This window comes from Chiroxiphia lanceolata, chromosome 3, assembly GCF_009829145.1.
Source record: "Chiroxiphia lanceolata isolate bChiLan1 chromosome 3, bChiLan1.pri, whole genome shotgun sequence".
NCBI lineage: Eukaryota > Metazoa > Chordata > Aves > Passeriformes > Pipridae > Chiroxiphia > Chiroxiphia lanceolata.
In genome coordinates this window covers 56739996-56753114 of record NC_045639.1, presented here as the reverse complement: position 1 = coordinate 56753114, position 13119 = coordinate 56739996, and positions in this window count along the sequence as shown.

Here is a 13119-nt window from a genome sequence, read left to right as displayed (position 1 = left end):
ATGAAGACCCTAAACCCACTGTAGGAGAAGATCAAGTTCAAGACCATCTAGGGAACCTCAATGTGCACAACTCCCTGGGACCCAAGGAAATTGGGAACTGAGGGAGCTGGCAGATGAAGTTGCTAAGCCACTATCCATTAATTTTGAAAAATTGCAGCAGTCAGATGAAGTCCCTAATGACTGGAAACAAGGGAAATATTACCCCCCATTTTTAAAAAGGGGAGAGCAGAAGGCTTGGAGAACTATAGAGGAGTTAGGCACATGGAAAACAAGGAGGTGATTGGTAACAACCAACATGGCTTTACAAAGGGCAAATCATGCCTGACAAATTTGGTGACCTTCTGTGTTGGGGCTACAACACTGGTGAATAGGGGCAGAGCATCTGTCTACCTGGACTTACGCAAAGCATTTGGCACTGTCCCACATGACATCCTTGTCCCCAGCTCTGGCAGTGTTCAATGCCAGGCCCTTAAACAACCTGATCAAATGGGAGGTGTCCCTGCCCATGAAAGGGAGGGCTAGGACTAGATGATCTAAGGTCCATTTCAACCCCTTAATATTCTATGATTCTATGTATGTACAAATTTATTTGCTAGGCAAAAGCACAAACAGAATTCCTGCCTGAAGTTGTCATGCTAAATCCAGCTTTTTGCTTTTTCTGATGCTTTCTCTCATACCTAACATATACCAGAAGGAACCACCCATGGGTGGTTCACTAAGGCTTCTCTAAAGGCGGAAATTACTCATCATCATCCACCCTAAAGAATTCTTTTTCTATTCTCCCTATTAGATTTGCATAGAGCTGCAGAGCTAACCAACTTTGAGTGCAAAGAATAACAAAAAATAATTCCCTTTCCTTCAGCAAAACAACTTAATTTAATTTGACCAGCCACAGGGGGGGGGAAAAAAACCCAACCCAAAGAAATAATCCCTTCAAGAAAAACATCACTCTCTGCCAACTGCGCTTTCCAAAGTGTCACAGACCAAAAGCTAAAGTTAAGACTGCATTCTCAGTCATATAATGGCAAAGCAGGTTGCAAATGGGTCATTCAGTGTAAGGAACAGCTTTTCCTCTCACTAGCCCACACTGCTGCACAACAAATGAGCAATATTTAAATGACAAATGAAATATTTAAATGGAAAACTAGATAAGGCATACCTCTTGTTATGATTACATTTTGACCTTTTCTGAGTTGCATAACATTAGAGTAATTGTATAATTGGTCTCGTTTCTTCTGTGCTCTCCCTTGAAAGTACCCAACTATCAGTGATTCTCACCCTCTTGTAGGCAAAAGCTACTTTAAACCACCCACCTAACATCTTTATTGCCTTCTCTCACTCTCAACTGGTTCATGTCCTTATTGGATATAATACAACTTCCTCCCCTTTAGCAAATTGATGCTACTTAAATTGACTTTTTCTGAGCACTATGAATACAACATGCAACATTTATGAAACATTTAAAAATTTGCATACCAAACCTTTAAACTGAATTCCTGACTAGAGGTTAAATACTTCAGACTAACTTCTCTTTCTATAGTATTCCATTTCCTTCAATAATTGCATTTTTTTGACAGTTATGATATAATGACTATCCGCATATATATGATTTGAACCAGTGTTAATCAAGTTGTGTGTAACTGAAACAACAATTTTTTTTGTTTGCTTCCTATAATGCTATTTGCTTTGAATTCTATACCTTTAATATTTGTGCTATAGCTTGGCCATGGCTCTGTTATAATTATTTCAGATATTTAGTTAGCCATTTGAGAGATGGGCTGTTACCACAGAAATATTGTCAGGGACACTTCTAAAGCAAATAACCAAACAGGACTTCTTAGGTGCTTTGATGTCTTTTGTTTTTCAAACATTTGCACTGACATATTTTCCTATATAATTATCACAATCACAAACAAGATCTGATCAAAGCATTCTGCTGCTTATGAAGGTTGAAACTTTTAACTATTCATTTTTGGTTTTAGAGATTTTATGCTTACAGTTTTAAAAGCACCTGGGAAAGTCCTAGTTGGCAGGTGTATATAGATTTGAGTGTCTCTGATACAGTCATTCTTTTGTGGTTTTATGTCCAAAGTGGGTACTGGATCTACCTTCCAAGTTGATGGTACTGCACTGCATTGTAACTACCAAAAAGCCAAAGCATTGCTATAATTTTAAATAATTTTATTATGTTAAATCACTAAGAAGGAAAACTGTATCACAGCTGAATACAATGATAATTTCTTCTGCATTATTCCACACTAAAAGTAAATATCATATATGATTGACATAGATCTACTGGCACGCAGGAGTAAGAAAACACAGTGCATGAAAGTGGTGCCCACCACTGGGGAAAGGCAGACCACGAACTTCTTGTACCAGGGAGGGCTGCAGGCACAAGGGAGGGTGGGCTGATGCACTATCTCAATAGGCTTCAGATATCTCACAGGCCATGAACTAAACACATCCCCACAGGAGTTCAGGAAGCAGCGTCTTCCTGTCAGCCAGTCCATAGCTCTCACTCATCAACTGGTTGACTGCATTAACAGTATCCAGAACTATCATAACCTGTGAAACCTGTCCTGCGACTACATGAATGTGGACACTTAGGCTGTGCTTCAGTAGTGCTAACAGGACAGTGCTCTCATCATATGGCCTATCCATGTCATACAATGTGTGTTACTGGCATTGACACCACACTTCCTGTTATCATTACTGTTTCATTGCTTTTACCACTCTTCAACTAGTCAACATTTGTTTATCTTCATCTAAGCTTTCCATCTTTCTTCTGCTTCCAACCTTGCTTTTAATGTCTTTCATAATCAACATAGAATGAACGACAAACCTGTTATTTACTTTTGTGTCCATATACATTGTTTACCCATTGTATTAAACTCTTTCTTTCAATGAAATTTAATTTAGCTGCTGTAGCTGTACTCATTGCTTAAAATAAATACATTAAGAGGTAGTGAAAATGGTCAGGTATTCAAGGAAAGGGCTTCCACTTACGCTTGTTGCTAACATTTGCAGTGCTCTTTAAGAGGCCTGAGCTATTGTAATATGTTTTTACTGGAAAAAATGACCTAAGATACTATTTCAGTCTCTAATTTCTGTCATTAAATGAACATCTCTGGTAACACTGAGATGGAACTTCAAGTTTCCTTTTCATTTTCCAAAAGGAATAGGAAATAATCCAAGTGTCTTGAGCAACTTTAGAGTCACAATATCGGGACTGGAGATGCACCAGCGCTAAGGTCTGTGTGGCAGCTGTCACTATCTAAGCAAGTTAACTTAATGCTCTAGTGGGCTGATGATTAAGAGAACAGATTTAAAAGAACAATTTCCACATGACTTTCATGGAACTATTTAGATGCTTTAAGAAGTTTGCAAGCTCAAAGTCTGATGTTGAATGTGGCGTGAGTATGTATGACTTACAGCAACATTGATATAGAGTAGATATTTGGGATATAGGACCTTTATTAATTCTGTATTTGTACAATTTAGGCCAAGATTCTTTAGTATCTTCAAGCAAACAAATAATTAAGGAGTAATGTATTTTGATTTTTCCCTGCAGAATTGCTGTATGAGGCTGAATTTATTCTAAACTGCATTCTTTAAAACAGCACTTGAAGAGTAAAGAGACTTTAAATTGGCAGGACATAGATTCCTTTCAATACCTTTTGTATGAAATGCTTCATAAGCAAGTATAGCATTGATGTAGCTTTCATACGCTTTTATTAGAGTTCCACCATATATACTCAGATTGGCTTTCTGATATCTACTCCTGTGTCTTTCCACTTGGAAGCTTTGCTCTTACCTTTTACTCCTGTGAAAATTGGACCCTTTCTAGCTCTAACAGTAATAGAGAATGACTAGACTGCTGTGATATGACTAGGCTGCTGTGTCCTATGTCTTTTCAGTGATCTGCCTGATGATATGGATAAAGCGCAAGAACCCCCCCAAATAACACAGCAGTTGTGTGGCCTCTCTGTTTCTGTCTTGAACATAAAACAATTTTTCCCCTTTTTTTTTTTTTTTTTTTTTAATGTACCTGTGGATTTGTGCTGGACATTTGAGCATTTAGCCCCACATTGTGTTTTCTTGCTTTGAAGATGTAGCATCCTGCATGCTTCTAGAGTTAAAATAAATTGCTGTTTTTCAAGTTGGAATAAAAAGCAGATATAAAAATGTGGGAAAATAAGTGATTTTCTCTGGTTAGACATCCAAATGATACACGTAGAGAATTATGATTTTTGAATCATAGGGTGACAAAGTAGGGAAAGTTATTTCACACTGCCCTATCGTATGTGGGCCAGTGTAAGCGATCAACTACTTTGATAAGCTTCACCAGTTTTTTGGAGATTGCTGCATGATGATCTCATGAGCAGAATGAATTTAAGCATTCCAAACAAATGTCTTTTAAATGCCCAAATGATGTATATGAAGAAATGATTGTTATGTTTGTGTCTAGAGATCAATGCGTTTTCCTTCATTTGCGTTATGTTGTGACAGTGCTGCAGCTTCTGGAGTTACATTTCAATAGGACTTGCTGTTGATTGATTTTTAATTTGAGCTTAATCATCTCTGTGTTTTTGTCTCCTTTCTTTTTGTCATTTTATTTACTTAAGTATCAGTACAGTTCCCCAGTAAGAGCCTTGGAAAGAGAAAGCTTACATTGTCTGGCTTCAGTAACCATCAGCTGTATTACCACATGCACATCTATCAAGATTAGTTACTTTTCCAGTACATAAAATCCATTTATGCAACAAGAAAATCAAATAAACACCACTGTATTTTCTTAAAATCTCTAGTGTCCATGCCTTTCTTTAGCCACATAAAAATGATTTCTGGGAATTTAACAACATAAGGTTTAGATGTTATGTTAAAGTCTCATGTGAACTGAATAAAAAACTGGACCTGTCAATACCCTATCTGAAAAGGAAAAATAGGTAAGGTTGCTTTTTTTTGAACAATGTGAATTTAAGTAAACACTTTGTTATTTCAATATCATTTTACATCTTGTACATAGACACTTGCCCAGCTCTCTTACCAATGAAAACACATTAGTCTCCTCCAATTGTTCTGGAGCAGACGTGTGGAGCAGTCTCCCATTTATACATGCCTCCAAGGAATACTTGTCATCCAAAAGACACTCAGGAGATGAGTAAGTGATCTATCATAGTCCAAAAGCATGAACTTAGTAGCCAAATTCAGAGTGAAGGGCAAACTTGGCTTCAGGGAGTCTGGGAGCTGTGTCAGACCTGTGGCTGGAGACCATGCAGCCCACCTGACTTTGGGAGAGCCATGGAGCTGAGTTGAGGTGAACACAGAGGGGTCAAAGTCGTGGCTGAGACTACAGGCATATAGCTGAGGCAATGTAATAGGGTCTGTCTTTCAAAGACGAGTTTTGTCTGGAAAGTCCTGCTTTCTCCCTTCTCTGAGACCTTATACTGAGCAGGGTGAGTGCAGGGCAAGACAGTGCAAATACCATGAAACAGGGCAGCCTGTTTCTGCCTCAGGCCCTGACAAATATTGATAGAAGGGCTATGAGTTTAAGATCTCATTAGGCAGCTCTATTCCTTTCCCCACCCTAATTTTTCTTGCTCCTTTTCTCCATTGACCATTCCTGTGTTCAGGATCCTGACAATTTGTGCTTCCAGTGGGGCATCTGACCAGGCTCCTGGAGTCCCTCACACCACAGCAACTACCTAAGCCAGTTGGAAGTTTTCTATTTCCCCCCGAGAAGGACAAACCTAGGGAAGATTGCAGCAGCTCCCTGAATAATATGGTATTACTACTTATGTTTTCTTTAATTTGGACTAGTTCATACCCTGCATGAGAAAAGTTCCTAGTCAAGTATGAAGGTAGACATTTCAGAGAGTCAAAAGTCTGGCAAGACAGACTTTTAAGGCTAAAAAATACTGTGCAGGTTTTATTTTAGGTCAGTTTCTGATTAGCTGCTCATCACTATTTGTCTGGATCACAGCATTGGCAGTTTTGTATAGTCAGCTGTTTGGATAGCATGCTCATTATCCAAAGGTAGAAGAACATGTGAAAAAATGACTTAAGAATTTCTTTTTTGAACCTTTTTGCTCTGATTATGTTCCTTTATTGCATATAGACCCTTTCTAAATGAACAGGGGTTGCTGAGTTGATTCCCTGTTAACAGCAGCAGAAATGGACGAAATTTTTAACTCTTTCTTCAGATTTATGAGTATCTGGAGCTCAAGGAAACATACTATGAATATATGGAATTTTTTTGTGCTGGTCTTTTCATATTTGATCCATAAATAAATAACATTTGATTCTCTAGTCTTCATTTCCCAATTCACCAGTATCCATCTTCATTTCCCAGTGGAAGTCAATGCCATTCACTTTGGTATGTTCTTTTTTTGAGTGGTATTTATACATGGGAACCAGGACATGTGAGTCTGTGTAGGGAAGGGAATGACAGTTACCAAAACTGGGAAATGCTCCTGGAGTCCACAGAGCAGACATAGGTTATGTCAATATCATGCCATGGGTCATAGTTTAAGGCATTTCCCAGAAAATAGTCTGAATTATTCTATTCAGGTCAGCTCTAGTTCTGGGGAGGCATGAGAAGGGATTATTTGGTATTTTTAGGGTAAGCGCTCTATATGTTCCCTAACATGGATTTAATTTTTGGAACCTCTTCCTTAAGAAAGCAAATGAACAAATATACATGTCTGTGAAAGGTGATCCACGGGACACACCATAATTCAGAAGGTGTGTTTAAAAAGAAAGGTAGTTCCTTCTTCACTGAGCATTCACCAAGTGTGAGCAAGGCATGAATATGTTATGACCACTATTTTCATGATTTTTTTAGCCAATAATGTTGATTTGAGGAAGGACCAGGAATATAGGGTGTTTCAAGTTTCAAGCTGAAGAACGCTGTTCTGAATGTAAATTTCTGCAATGTACTGTGTTTGGCTCTAATTAGGGTTATAAATCCTTCATTTTCACAAGCAACAAATTTTAAAAAGTAGCTCCCATTTTTTCTGAGTGTTGTGTCACAGAGAAAAGTTGAAGACCTGATAAATGCTTGGGCTAAATGCCTCCTTTGGAGTAGCTGATTTAGGTGAAATATCTAAAGAATGTTAATCCTTTTAGTTTTAGTTGTGTTTACAACTAGCCGTTTTAAAGTGATGGAGCGTAAAAATTCAGATATTACTAAGCATGTTATGTCTGCGGAGGATGTAGAATGATTTGTCAAGTTATTACCCAGTATCCTCTTCAGCTCTCATCATTGCATGATTTTGCTAGGCTTGCAATAATTCACAAATGCAGTAGGTTCCTTCAGAGAGCCTTGCAAACCACCACTCGCAGGTAGTGTAATCTGACACGATCCTTGTAGGCTTTTGTTTACTCTGCACATCCACTAATAAATCCTCAGCAAGCTCTTGTTTACAATTTGAGAAAAGGTGGTTTGTGAAGATAGCAGGGTCACACAATCCATGGTACTGCTGCCCCTTTTAACTGCAAACTGGAGCAATCCATGTCAAACCTCCCTGAAGGATACCGGACTGCGAAATACAGCAGTAAAAAGACAATACTTGGACATTAAATAAGTCAAGGATTTAAAGAAGCAATCAAAATCAATTGGACCTTGATCTAATGGGTCTGAAAAGAGACACAGAGAAGCTTTAGGCACTTTGACTTGAAAAGGACATTGTATAATGTAGCTGATGTGTTTTATGTCTGGCAGGCAGCAAGATTTTTAATGTTTCTAGAAAGCAATGTTTGTATATGTTCTCAGGCTCATGGCATCCCTTTATCTTTCTTCCTGGAAGGACACACATACTCCTCAAAAAAGAGGGCTGAATAATCTCTTTCCCTGTTTCTGGGCCTGCATTGATATGGGAACCCTAATTGCTGGAGTAGTTTACTTCAAGCGGTTACTCCAATTTCACCAGTTATTAGGCCACTTGTGGTGGGTTGACCCTGGCTGGATGCCAAGCACCCACCAAAGCTGCTCTATCACTCCCCTCCACAAGTGGACAGGGGAGACAAAATATAGCAAAAGGGTCATGAGTTGAGGTAAGGCCCAGGAGGGATCACTCACGAAATACCATCATGGGTAAAACAGACTCAACTTGGGGATATTAGTTGAATTTACTACTAATAAAATCAGAGCAGGATAATCGGAAATAAAATTAAAAATTTCCCCCACCCCTTCCTCCTTCCCAAGCTCTACCTCCTCCACCTCAGCTGTGCAGGGAGATGGGGAGTGGAGGTTATGGTCAGTTCATCACAGGTTGTTCCTGCCACTGCTCAGGGAGAAGAGTCTTTCCCCTGCTCCAGCTTGGGGTCCCACCCATGGGAGACAGTCCTTCACAAAATTCTCCAATGTGAGTCCATCCCATGGGCAACAGTTCTCCATGAACTGTTGCAACATGGGTTACTCTTCCATAGGGTGCAGTCCTTCAGGTACCCACAGGGTCACAAGTCCTACCAAGAATTCTGTTCTGACATGTGTTCCTCTCTCCATGGGTCTGCAGGTGCCTGCCAGGAACCTGCTCCAGCATGGGTTTCCCACAGGTTCACAACCCTCTTTTGGGCATCCACCTGCTGGTGGGGGTGAGTCTCCTTCATGAGATGCAGGGGCATGCTTCCCAATTTTCTTCACCATGGACTTCAGGGGAATCTCAGCTCTGGTGCCAGGAGCACCTTTCCCCCCTCATTCTCACTGACCTTGGTTGTCTGCAGAGTTGTTCCTCCCACATATTCTCACTCTGCTCTTCTCTGGCCAGAGTTACATCTGTGCAATAACTTTTCTTTCCTTCTTAAATATGTTATCACAGAGGTGTTATCACCATTTCTAATTAGTCCAGCCTTGACCAGCAGCATGTCGACCTTGGAGCCAGCTGGCATTGTCTCTGCTGGACATGGAGGAAGCTTCTAGCAGCTTCTCACAAAAGCCATCCCTGTAGGCCCCATTACCAAAACTTGATCATGCCAACGCGATACACCACTGACAGAATTTCTTAGAAACCTTTGGTTCTTGGTAAAAGTAAAGCTGAAATCAAATTAAATTGAGCTTATTCAAGCCTTTGTGACTGCCTGACTTCATCCAGGCTGTTGGATACCATGAGAAAAATCCCTTAGAATCATAGGGTTGTTTAGGTTGGAAAAGACCTCTAAGATAATTGATTCCAACCATTAACCACTGCGAAGTCCACCATTAAACCATGTCCCTAAGCGCCACATCTACACATCTTTTAAATATCTTCAGTTATACCTTCAGGGATGGGGTCTCGACCGCTTCCCTGAACAGCTTGTTCCAGTGCTTGACAAACCTTTCTGTGAAGAAATTTTTCATAATATCTATTCTAAACCTTGCTCCGCACATCTTGATACCATTTCCTCTTGTCCTGTCAGTTATTGCCCGGAAGAAGAGTCTGAACCCCACCTTCCTACAATCTCCATTCAGGTAGTTGCAGAGAGCAATAAAATCTGCCTTGAGCTTCCTTTTCTCCAGACTAAACACCTCCAGCTCCCTCAGCTGCTCCTCATAGGACTTGTACTCCAGACTCTTCAACTCATTGGGATATTTGATACTTTTGATCTTTGCACTGTTCCCAAATGGAAAATTTAGGACCACCTGCAAAAACTAATAGACTTTGAGTTTCAGTTTGTCCGGACTTTTTGTGAAAGACTTTGGTAGGGTTGTGTTCAATCTGAAATGCAGGTGTGAACATAATGTGTGATACTGCCTAGTTTAGATGGTTTCCTGAAGAAGCCACAATGTTTTGGGCTGGTTTTAAAATATTCATGGCACTGTGCTTCTTTCTATCTGTTTAATTGCATTATTTCTCACCATGTCTCAGATTGTCCATCTTGATTTTCTGTTTAGGTTAAACTGCTAGACAGAAGCTCCTAATATGTGGATACAAATTTTTCTTGAAGACTTTTGTTTTCTTTTTAATTAGAAATGAAATCCTACCAGTAGTATTCATCACAGACTTTTGCTACGTAGACACCCCTACTCTTAAAATTTGTGAAGAAAAACAGATATTCCCAGAAGGCAATTCACTTGGCCTGTAAGGATGCTTACTATGGGACATGATTCATGTTTTAAAAGTTCCTTTCTTTTTTATGGTTTGCAAAAGACTCTGTGTGACTAACTTAGACCAGTACTTCATACTTCTAAGCCATAGATGTTTAGCCTTATCAATCCTACCTTAAGGTTTCTCTGTGTACATGGAAAACAGTGCAAAACAGGAATAAAGGATTGGAAATAAGGTGGGGTTTTTTTTTCAGTTCCAGCATAATTTTGCTGAATTTGATTAAGTTTTTTATGTCTGTGATAAGGACAATATAATAACAATTAAGCAGAAGCATTGTGTGTTAGGTCCTCTCTAAGTAATACAAATTTTCTTCTGCAAAATTGTAGACAAAACCTGAATGTAATTGTATATAACATCTTTTAAAATCCCATGTATAAAAAAGATAGAATACAGGGAAAAAACACATACATGCAGTTGTAGCCTAGACTAACCGCCAAAAATAGTAGCTTAAAAATTGGAAAGTCAATAATGAAAACAAAGATTTCTTCAATGGTTATACATTTGTAATTATTTTTGCATTCCGATCAGCTTAAAGGGAAGCTGGATTGTATTCTGAGGTCTTTCTCTACGTGATCACTGAAATAATCAGTGATTTTTTCCAGAAGTTCAGTCCACTGTTTCTTGTGAATGTCAGCTCCCTAGTAACTCCCTGCAAAGTTTCAGAGTTCACTCAAAGGTGAAATAACTTTATAAATTGCAATCTGGCACTTTATATTTCCAGACTAATTTTGCTGGCGTAACACTACAAAATCACAGAAGTCTCCTCTTGCTTACCTGTAAAGCATCAGCCAGAGGAGGTGACTGATATTTTGCCAGCATAAATGCAATTATTCACTTAGTTTTTAATCTATCAATAAGAATTAGCAAGCAGGATACCCACATGATTATTTGGAGCCCTTCTTCAAAGCTATTCTTCAAGAGACTAAATGCCTGCAGCCTGCCTTTCAACTACTCCACAATTGCATTGATTATGTCTCAAGGAGGAGACACTTGACACTTAATTTGTAAAAAGCATTTTTCCTGAGTTATGTCATGTTTATCATAATGTATTATAATGTTGTTCTTTAGTCTTGCAAGGCAGATTCACAATGCAATTTGATGGTGGAACTTCTGGCAGCAACCCACATCCAGCGTTCCTCCTCTTCCTGGTGTTTCTCACACTGCAGTGATAAAAGACCAGTTGTGAAAGTTCTCTGTGGGGCACACCTGTGTGTAGCAGGGAAATGAGATTCCTTCTTCACTGCACATTCCATAATTACCTAAGTATGCACAAAACATGAGTGTTCATTGGGCTTAGTGGCACGTTAGCAGGCTGTTGATATGTAACATGAATTGATGTGTGAAGTTGGGCAATACCAGTTGAACTGATTGCATAATTATTTGGAAAAGAAGTGAATTGTTTGCATCACCTGTATTTGGAATTTGTAAATTTTCTCTGGATATTTTGGATGGATCATTTTCAAGCTATGTGCTGTTTTAGACTGTCAATTTTAATTACTCACTTTTCAGGGCTTGCATTAATCATGAGGTTCAGTTTCTGTTCTTTAATTGGATGACTGAAACCATTTAAGGAATGAATTTATTTGTTTTTCTGGAGGATGCATTTTGAGTATGTAGTTTTTAAGATTTGGGGGCTTTTTAAATGAACTTGTCATTTCAGTATTCATGCATAATGCATATTATGAGCAGAAATCTACTGTATTGAATTCAAGCTGTGTGCTAGATAAACCACTATGAGGATCTTTTCCCATCATTCAGCCTTAATTAATATACCTACATCTTGATAATGATTGTGTATGTTAAAGATTCATTAAAGATCATTTACCATGCAAGAAATATGTTTGTGAAGTTCTTCTTTTCATGTTACAGAGTATCTGGAAAATGGATACTAAGCCCGTAAACACTGACATGCAATAACCATCTCAATTTGGCTGGAAAACGTGTCAGATGGAACAAGTAATTAGTAAGTGCCATGAACAAAGAGAAATCACTCCTAGTTAAGTAGAATATTGTAAATAATGGATTTTATTCAAACAGGCAAGGTTCTGAATTACTATAAAGTAAATATCAATTATTCATTTAATTTAATATTTTATTGCATCCCTCGTAAACATTTACATTAGAACAGCAGTGAGCGTACCCTAGAGATTCAGACCAAGCAAACAAACTCCCTTCGTGCTTCCCAGGCTTACAGGCTGACTGTCCATCACCATGTAAGCCCAGGATGAAATGAGTTGAAAATTATATCACTTGCTGAAACTCCAAGTATTGCCAAGCTGTTCCATCGTGCAGGGAGCCAAAGAACTATCTGGAACTATAGTGCTTTGCTTAGCATGAGATGCCTGATATAATAATCTCATTTAGATGACATGTTTGTCTAGTGGTGAAGCAGCACTCCCTGACTGGGAGTGTAGGACACTGATATATTCTCATTTAGGGTGGTAGGGTCTAGAGTTAGACGAAGCCCTTGCACAGAGTCTCTGTAGGTGGGTGAAGTGTCCCTGGAAAGCTGCCAGAGGAAAAGCTCCACCAACTTTTATACTTACTTTCCCACCCTTGTCTGAGCCCTACTTGGAGAGGATTGACTCTGAGGATATGCAGGTGGTTCAGTTTTTGTGGCTTCATGTTGCCAGCATTTTCATTACTATGTCTATGTTGCAGCTTGCATCTTAGACTAGAAATATCCAAGGTAGCTTAATAGAACCTCCCTTAGTACTGGAAAGCACCTAGCCATGACAGAACGGAATCACAAAGCCCGATTTATTCTGTTTCTTATTTAAGGGTAGTTAGGGTATTTCTGAACAATAATTCAATCAGCTGGCTGTGTAGATATACTGCTAACCAGGGTATTAAGTTGTGGCTATTGTCTTAGCCCTGCTGTGCGTCGCCTACATATACACTGTGAGAAATGGACTTAGGCAATATATTCGTATCTCATGGATCATTAAGCAGGCGTCGCATAACAACAAGCTTCCATCAGTATCAGCTAGGACTAGAAATTAAGTAATGCTGAATACCATGCTCAACTTCACTT